We start from the raw sequence: 10,011 nt of genomic DNA on the forward strand, positions 1-10,011 counted from the left end.
TAGACTGGGACTCAGGTAGCTACTGTATACTAGTCTCACTTGGAGTAAATGGTAGCCAAGACTAGAACATCTTGATGGCTTCTCAAGTTGTGGAAGGTTAGGTAGAGCTAGAAAGATACGCAGGCCTCATGATCTCTTTATTTATTTATTTATTTACCTGTCCTTGGTGGCCTTTTTCACATAAATTCTACTTGCTTTTTCTTTGTTGGTGAGCCTCACTTCTGATATGATAGCTAATGAGCTCCCCAAAGGCCAAGATAAATGGCCAGGCTTTTAAAATTGTAGGCTCCAAGTTGGAGTGATGTAACAGCTATCAGATTCTGTTGGTTAACTCATGAGTGCAGCCAGCATCCAGTATGAAATGAGTTATAGAAAGGCACAGATACTGGGCTCTTGGTCATCTGAGGACACATTTGGTGATGAAGCAGGATCACAATTACAGCAATAACCGGAAACCTTAACCATGGACCCTTGTTGTGGTAGGTACTATTCTCAGTACTTAGCTTTTGTTAATTTTCTAAATTTTGTGGAAACAGCATTCTGATTTTACAGATAAGGAAAGTGAGTCCCAAAGAGATTATACAATTTGCTCAAGATGACCTGACTTTTCAATGTGTGGCCAAGCCATGCCACTCAGAGGCTGCTCTAGAAAGTGCAACACTGTTTTATTCCACTGTTTCTGTTTCTATCACCTATCAATTGCTACTGGGTGATGTAGGCTTTCATCTTTGAAAAAACTTTCCTTATTTAGGGGTTCTTTCATGCCTATACTTCCCATCCAACCCACATACACTAGATAGGAGAGAGAGAAGGTTAATAAGAACAAGAGAAGCAAGCCTTTTTAAGACTCAGTTCCTTTGGGCAATTACACTCTTCTTCATCAGGATTCCAGAAGACTTGTTAAACAGTAAGCCAAAAATTCAGCAAAAGCAACCACCACAACAGCCGGAGTTGAAACCTTGATAATCAAAGCATTCTCTGGAATGTTTCTGTCTAGGAGCATCTTGAAGCAGAGCAATTAACAGCCAAGTGATGTGAAGCAATGCAAAAGCCAAAAGCCAGCTCTCTGTTTTTGGGCTCATATTTATCTCCTTTCAGACTCCGTACTAGGGTATTTATCAGCTGGCAAAGACCATGCACTTGCATGAGGCAGTTCCCCTTCTAGCAGACAAACATTATGTGCCCTCTTATAAATCTGTTCCAAGCCGACAAACATGCCCTCACACAAGCCTGTTTCACATCCCACATTTGGGATCAAAACAAAAACATGTTTACATCCACTACAGGGTGGTGTTTCAGAGTGATGTGCCATTTCACATTACTTTAGCCTTATCCTGTTTGCCTTATCTTGGTTTGCTCTCCCTTTCCTCTTGCCTTTTTTGTGGATCACCACATCCTGTACAATACTCACCTCTTTCTTTTTTTCGTGTCACATGTGCTCCACTAACCTCCTTTTACCCACTTCCTTAACCCTGAAGATATTACCTCCCTCTCCCATGATGCATTTCTACTTCCATCTCTCTCTCTCTCTTTCTCTCTCTCTCTCTCACACACACACACACACACACACTCACACTCACATGAAAGGGGTAGAGACTGCTTTAGACTGGGATTCTGCATATGAGAAAAGATATGTGTTATTTGTATTTCTGAGTCTGTCTGGTCTCACAGAAAATAATTATCCTAGGCTCCACCCATTTCTTACAAATGTCATGATGTCAGCTTCATTAGCCCTAAATAAAATTTCATTGTCCATGTGTAACGTCTGTGAATGGATATCTATGCTACTTCCATTTTCTAATTATTTTAAAGGATGTAGCAAAGAACATGGGTGTTCAAAGTGTGTGTGTGGTGTGTTGGCTTAGAGTCCTCTAGATGTACATCCACTAGTAGTTCAGCTGGGTCCTGCGGTAATTCCATTTTTAAGCTTTTGAGCAAGAGCCACACTGACTACTAATAGTGTCATTACTAGTTTATATTTCCAACAGCAGTTTGTATGTGTCCCTCTTTCCCTTGCAACCACTTTTTGTCTTTGTGTTCTCTGCTTTAATCATTCTGAGTGGGTGACATGAAATCTCAAGTAGTTTCTAACTTGTATTTCAAAGATGAATAATGCCATTGAAGGTTTTTTTTTTTCACACATTTACTGGCCCCTTTGCATCTCTCTCTCTCTCTCTCTCTCTCTCTCTCTCTCTCTCTCTCTCTCTCTCTCTCTCTCTCCCTCTCTCTCTCTCTCTCCTCTCTCTCTCTCTCTCTCTCTCTCTCTCTCTCTCTCTCTCTCTCTCTCTCTCTCTCTCTCTCTCTCTCCCCTCTCTCTCTCGAACTGTCTATTTAGCTCATTCATCTACTTGTTGCCTGATCTGTTTTTTGTTGTTGTTTAATTTTTATTGCCCTTTATATATTCTAGGATTGTCTCTGCCTCTGCTGTGCAGCAGCTTTTGTATTTCATGTAATTTCAGTTGTTAATTCTTAGGATTGTTTCCTGTATTGTTGGAGCTCTTTTCAGAGAGTCCTTTTCTATGCCTATACCTTGAAGTGGCCTGTATGTGTTTTCCTCTGGCAGCTCCAAAGTTCTAAGTCTTATCTTCAAGACTTTGCCCTGTTTTGAATTGAGTTTTTTGGGAACCAGATGAGAAACGTGAGCCTACTTTATTCTCTATGGGTGATGTTAAGTTTTCCCAGCATCATGTTATTGAGAAGTGCTATCTTTCCAACAATGCATATTTTTGCACCTTTAAAAAAAGTTGGTTTATTTAAAAATCCTTTATTTATTTTTATGTATATCTGTTTTATGCCAATAGAATTCTGGTTTGGTTTTGTTTCAATGGCTCTGTAGCATAGTTTGAGATCAGATATTGTGATAAACATTGTCTTTTCTCCATAGAGTTGCTTGGCTATTTGCAGTCCTGTGTGGTTCCCCATGAACTTATGATCGTTTTCTTCTAGGTCTATGGAGGAGGCCATTAGAATTTTGGTGGGAATATGCTGATATTGCAGGTAACTGTTGGTGATACAGTGCATTTTACAGTATTTTTTTCTACTAATCCATGAGCATGAGTGCTTTTTCCATCTATTTTCTCCTTTAGTCTCTTTCTTTAATGTCTTAATGTTTTCATTGCAAAATTTTTTTTGCTTCTTCAGTTATGTTTATTTCTTAAAAAGCTATTGGCTACTGAGGAGAGCCAGGAGAAAGAGAGATAGACTTCCCTAGAGTACAGCACACCAATTAGGTATTCATTGTCAAACAACAGATTATATGAACTGAGAAGGTTATACTTAAAAATATATTACATATATGCATGCAATAAAATTAATAAAAAGAGGCTATGAATTTGAAAAAAAGTGGTTGGGAAGGGGTATATGGGAAAGTTTGGAGGGAGCATATCATTTTCTTGGTGTGTTCTTTTACTAAGAATTTCTGCAACTATACTTATCAAGAACATTGGTCTATAGTTTTCTTCTTGTTACTATCTTATCTGGTTTTGGTATCATGGTAATACTTACCTCATAGAATGCTCCTCCCCCTTTCTACTGTATGAGACCATTTGGATTTAGCAGGGAATTCAACCAGTCCTGGGATTTTCTTTGTTTGGTGTCTTAATTATTGCTTCGATCTCATTGCTTGTTTAGGGTCTAAGTGTCAGTCTGGAAACTGGGATCCACTTCTTCTTGTGGGAGCATCCAGGCACCTCAGAGTACAGGCACTGGAAGGAACAAAGTTTAGCCCTGCAGGCAGTTTTGAGGATGCCAGTCCAGTGGTGAGTGGTGGCAGAGAGAAAGCCTTCTCTGAAACAGCCCTTTCAGTGTTAGTCTTTTTAGCTCGGGTCTGTCCCAGTGAAATAGCAGCTACAATATTCAGTGAAACAGCTTGTGCATTTTATTGGGTATGAACAAGGGCTATATGAACCTTGGGGAGAGGAAAGTCATTTTCAAGGTGGGCATACATCATTGGCTGGGGCTGAGATGCTGTGGGAACTTTATTTGCATGGAGAGGAATTCCAAGTACTTGGTACAAGATACTTGACTACCTTGAAATTGCAAGGGAGAGGGGTCTTAGAGTTATGTGCACCAGGAAACACAGGTACAGAAGGGCATGGAGGCTTGACCTTTACTTCTGCCAGTCTCAAGATTGAGATTTTCCGGGTTTGGGTGCCTCGACCTCACTCTAGCTCCATGCCGGTGGCATAGTCCATGTGCCCCACATCTAAGTTGACTTTTATCCTCTGATTCTCAGGCTCTGGGTTCATTTCTCAGGGAAGTAGCTGAGCCTTGTTTCTAATCCAGGCAGCATGCTGGTCTCTTTATTAGTGAATTCATGTCACATGCACTCAGTTTGCAGTTGAGGTTATTATTAAGAGACGTTTACAAATTCCTGAACTTTGCTAGTCAGTTTTCTGGTTCTTTGGATGATTGCTTATTCTTTCTATCTGAACAACAATAGGAACTTTCTAGTCTACCATGCAGCATATGGCAGAATCCTTTTTATCTCTCCACTGTTCGTCTGCCCCTCTCATTAAGCTTACTCTTTTTTTGTGCTCTCTTGACTGCAGCTTCTTTTTTTTCCTGCATGCATAGTATTCCTTCTATTGTTTTCTCTGTCTTGGATGTTGTGATCTGCCTTAGTTTATGTTTTTTTTTGAAACATAATTATTTCCTTGTCAATTTTTATTGACTTTGGAGATGACCAATTATAAAGCATAGTTGGGGTAGGAAATGAACTTGTGCACTATGTCTTTTTTTCTTAAAAATCAATTATGCTGTTGTTGAGTCTGTATTATACTTTAGTCTGGAGTCTGTCAGAGTTATGCTTACTCAAGTAGCTTCCTTCTGATCACTGTTGTCTACACCTAGGTTTGTACTGTGTGAGCTAGGCAGCACCTTTCTCATACCCTCTATTATGTGTCCTGTGTGGTTAATGGTCAAGAAAGGAGTGTCCCTGGGTGCACTGGGGCTGCACAAAAACCACAGCATTGAGACCTGCAGAGCTGAAGACGTAGTCTCTATGCTTTCCCATCTCCTCGAAGTACTGGTCATCTGTTGGAAGGAAGTACCCGGGTGTTAGACACACTATGGGAACTCTAAAGGTAAACCTGTGGCTTCAAAGGTCGACCGCTGACCTTTGACCCAGGGGCTACAGCATTAGTCTCAGAAGATGAGACTAGGTCCAAGTTACTAACAGTGGGATTGTTGGTTCTTTTTCTTTCCCCATTGCTGCTTTATCAGAGCCTCCTACTGCCTGTACTTTTTAAGTTTCAGCCTCTGCTGCCCCGATTTCATTCCCTGGCACAGTCTCTCACCCAGGAGCTATGGTGGGTGAAATTTGGTCTCCTGACTTTATCATTGTTGCCTGTGTTCAGATCTCCAGGATATCTCGGTTTTAAGGAACTACCCTCCCAAAATGTCACCCATCCACTGCCTTCTGGGCTGTACAGAGTGACAAAATGGGATTCCTCTCCATTTCCCAAATGCCAAACAAATCTCTCTTTCTTCAGTCCTCACAATTAGATTTGAGGTACGTGAAGGCCGTAGGCTTGGCCACAGAGTAGGATTTCCAGTGTCTTTTCACCAGTGTGGTCTAGTTACCTTCTGCATGAGGCTTTGGCATTCTCCAACTCTGTTCTGTGGCTAGAGGTGTGTTCAGCTCAGACAATTTCTTTCTGGTAAATTGCCCATCTCATTCTCAGCTGTTTTCTCACCACATTGTGAATTTCTGGGTTTCTGCCTCTTTTTTCTTTTGGAATAGAGTCTATCTTTATTATCCTGACTCTCCTTGAAAGCTCATTTTTACGGAAGATTCTAGTCTGCCATCTTAGCAGGAAATCCCTGTCATTAGTTTTGAAATACCCAACACAGTTCAATAGACTCAGCTGGATTTATTTTGGTAAGAACCCAATACCAAAGTCAAGGTGGAGTTCACCAATGTGAAAAAGACTCTGATATTCTCTTTCCTATATAGGATTTAGGGACAAGACTGAATAAGGCTCAAGCCCTGAGTGTGTTGTTAGTTCAGCTACTGTAAACTACCACTTAATTCCTCTAAGTGTGAGCATAGCTCTTAAATGTGCACAAGCCTCCTGGTGTTGTCCATGTGTTTCCCATCACAAAGCAGGGTCATTGGGATTTGGTTCTCAGAATTTTAGGACTTGAAATGAATACACAAAATTTGTAAGCTCAACTGGTTTCATATAATTTAACTGATACTATTAAAAAAGTGTCGTTGACAGCTGAGAAAAGTATAACTGAATCCAACCTTTTAAAATTTGTTCTACTAAAAAATGTGTGTGTGTGTGCATGCACACACATGCACATAGAATTCAGAGGACGACTTTCGAATTGGCTCTTTCATTCCACCTTTACATGGGTCCTAGAGATCAAGCTTAGGTCTCCAGACTTGTACAAAATACTCTTTTACCCCCTGAGCCATCTTGCTAGCTCCTTGACTAGAATACAAGCTGTATAGTAATAGAAACAACTTTAATCATGCCAGAGGACCAGTTGAGTGGTCTTTCTGGAATGTGTGTATTAAAAGACATACCTCAAAGCTACAAATGTAGAAATCAGAAAAAACATATTTATTTCCTTTAAAAACAAGTTTTGTTGACTCTTAACCAATCCAAATGCTTATTAGCCTATTTATTTTTCTTCACTTCAGTTTTTACTAGTACCCACTACCCAGCATGCGTTATACTGCTCAGACCTTGATAAGAAGCTTTCTACAGGATGGGAAAGCTTGACACCTATACTTTTTTCAAGGCAGCAGCACCCCACCATGTGTGACCACTGAGTAACTGAGATGAGGTTATTACAGCTAATGAACTGAATATTTGAGGTTTTCTAGTGTAAGTGTCCACACATGGTGATTGCATGGCTACCATATCGAATAGAGCATCACTAGACAATATCCTACCAATCTCTAGATCCTAACTTATTTCCTTTTATTTGGGGGAGTGGGATCCACCACTGAGATGATTCCCACCTCCCGCCCCCCCCCCCCATTTTTCAGTGCTAACAGATTTTGTTCTTCTATTTGTTTTAACATTGTTCTTCCATTAAGGTACATACTGTCAAGGTTACTGGAAAATGTCAAACAGGTCACCTGGCATGAAAGGGTGTTAATAACTCCATTCTAGGCATGGGGATGTCTATGAATATCAGCCAATGTGGAAAAATACATACAGTCAACCATCAAACAAGTGAATCCTTACTCCCCATTCTCAGTATGAGAAAAAGGTAGAAGATATGGGTAGATATAGCTGTATAGGCAGACCCACCGTTCGAATGGCAAGAGCCCATTGGAGTTTTTAGTCCACAGAGGGACTCACATGGTTTGATGTTTTGCATTGGTGAAATTAAAACTTCATTTTAAAAGGCACTCTCTACTTGTTTTTATAGCCTAGAAAAATTCAACCCGCGTTTCTATTTTGCATGTGCCCTCTCTACAATGTATTCAGAGGGTTTCTTGGATGCCCAGAAATCCCTTGAATCATTTGAAGAAAGGGAGAGTCAAAATCAGTTCTTCATAAAATTCCCACATGGACAGAGATGATTTAGCTGAAAGTCTGGCCACCTCCCAGTTGAGTGCTAAGGCAGTTCTTCCCTCCCCAGCTGGCTATGTATGTATTCAAAAATGTTACCTCTGCATGCACAACACAGGGTCTAAAAACATCCAGCTCTTCATGGTCGATATTAAATATGCAAGGACTACAAATAACATGAAAGTCTGGAAAGTCTTCAAGAGGAGAGACCGGGGCTTGAACCCAGGCCTCCTAGTTGTTGGTCACGATTACTTTTCAACAGAATCTATCATCTCATCTTCACTGAAGGTTAGAATATAGCCAGGGAGCCAACTCTGTAAGAGAAGGGCTGAGTTTAAATCCCTAGTACCCACTTACAAAGTCAGGAGTGGCCGTGAGCATGCCTATAACCTTAGTGCCATGAGAGGTAGAGATACGGGGATTCTTGGGGCTGGCTGACTGCCACCCTAGTTCCAGGTTCAATGAGCAACCCTGTCTCAAGGGGATAAATTGACTAGATGTCCCTCTCTGGCCTCCACAGATAGCATATATATCCACACCACTCCCCCTCCCCACTTCTCTGCCTGTGTCTTTGTCTCTGTCTATCTCTCACAAAAGACACACATATACAGACAGACACAGACACACAGACACATACACACACACACACACACACACACACACACACACACACACACACACACTCACACATGCCCATGCCCATAGAGTCTGTGTAGTGACTAACTCCAAAAATAATCTAGTATTATTAGGAGCATACATGAATATTATTAATTGTCTCGAGTAGCCCATGACTTATTGGCATTTCTATTAAGTATATGCCAAAAGGTATTGTGAAATATTATATTTTAATTGAAACAAAAAGAGAGGCACATTTTTCCTGCTGAATATCTCATGGGGAGGTTTTGGCGGCTATCTGTTTTGGTTTTCCTAATCGCTTTTTGGAAGAAGAGAAATGGAGTCCGGGTCTGCATGATTTGTTAACAGGGCCTTAGAGGACGATGTGGTATAATTCCTGGGATGAGTGCAGCGCAGGTCACACCTGATGCCGTGAGATCTCAAGGCTTTTTCAGGTTTTTGTTCTGGGGATTTTAGAGAAGAGATGTCACTTAAACCCTTAAGTGCTATCAGTCTGTTGGGGACGCCTGTCTGGAGGAATCTTCTGTCTCACGTTCTTCTCACTGCTGTCATCAGTTCCACAGCACCAGGTTCACCCCTAGAAATTTATGCTAGCCCAGAACACCAGCCTGAAGGAGAAAGACACCCATGTGCTAGAGACCATGTCTGTTACAGAGATGTCTGTATCTGAAGACCTCCAACACCAAGACCATTCAAGTTCCCCACAGTTGCAAGTACATTTCCTGAAAGAACAAATGCTTTTAAAGAGACAGAGAGTTTAGGGAGATGAGGATAGAAATCTAAGCATTGGCTTTGAGTCAGAGTTGTTCTGCAACTCTCAGAAGGTTAATTAACCTTTCTGTGCCCTCTCTTCTTTGGTTTTCTCTTGATTCAATGAAAATAAAAATCCTGTTAGTAGCAACATGATTAAATGCAGTGGAAACGCTACTTGCTATTAAAGGTCAAAGTGTGCTATAAACATTTGAATAGAATATCTCCCTGGAGAGGTTAGTTGTTGAAAATGAAAATATGAGGCTTCCATATATTTTCAATCAAAAAACAAATAAAAAACTTAAGCTGGCCAGGCAATAAAAAAAAAAAAAAATAGACCCCCCCCATAAGCTCTACTGATAGAATTCAGGCTACAAAATAGTCACATAGTGGAAAAATGGAGGAGAAAAGTCTATTAGAGTGTGGGAGGAGGAACTATTACAAAATACGAACAGGTACACTTAGAAATATTCTACACCCCCAAAGGGCTTATTTTAAACCATCGTCAGTAGTAGTTCTAAGTAAAATTTCTCTGAGGGCCAGAGTGAAATATAAAAATTATAGAAGCAATATAATATATTTATAATGCTAACGACAAACATGGAGACCAAACGTGCATTTTTGTGTTTGCAATAAAACAAGTATTAAATGAACTGATCTGTGGGTGAGCAGGCAGGCATTCACCCCTTGTCTACTTCTCCATGAGCATTCATGAACATTCACATTTTGTCACACTAGAGGGATGCTTTTCCACCTCCGATAACTTTATCAGTGTGATTAGCTTTTTCCAGAACCTCAATTCTAAACGAGAATAAAGATTCAGTAATGTCAAATCAAATGGCACTCATGTGTAAATGGCCTTGTCCTAGGCCAGTACTGCCTCGTCATTACATTCAATGATAATCATGTTTGAGGGGACTCTGCTTCCTGTGGTTTCTATGCTCTCTGTGACTTAGAAGCAATGGTTTTCTTTTAGTGATTGCAGATTTAGAGGATTACTGAACTCTTCTGATTGGAGTTTTCAAACAGAACAGCCACCAGGATTTTATTTCCAACTCCTGCTGAGTTCGTAAATCATGAAGGAAGAGGG

The sequence above is a fragment of the Acomys russatus genome, chromosome 23 (genome assembly GCF_903995435.1).
Source record: "Acomys russatus chromosome 23, mAcoRus1.1, whole genome shotgun sequence".
Taxonomy (NCBI): Eukaryota; Metazoa; Chordata; class Mammalia; order Rodentia; family Muridae; genus Acomys; species Acomys russatus.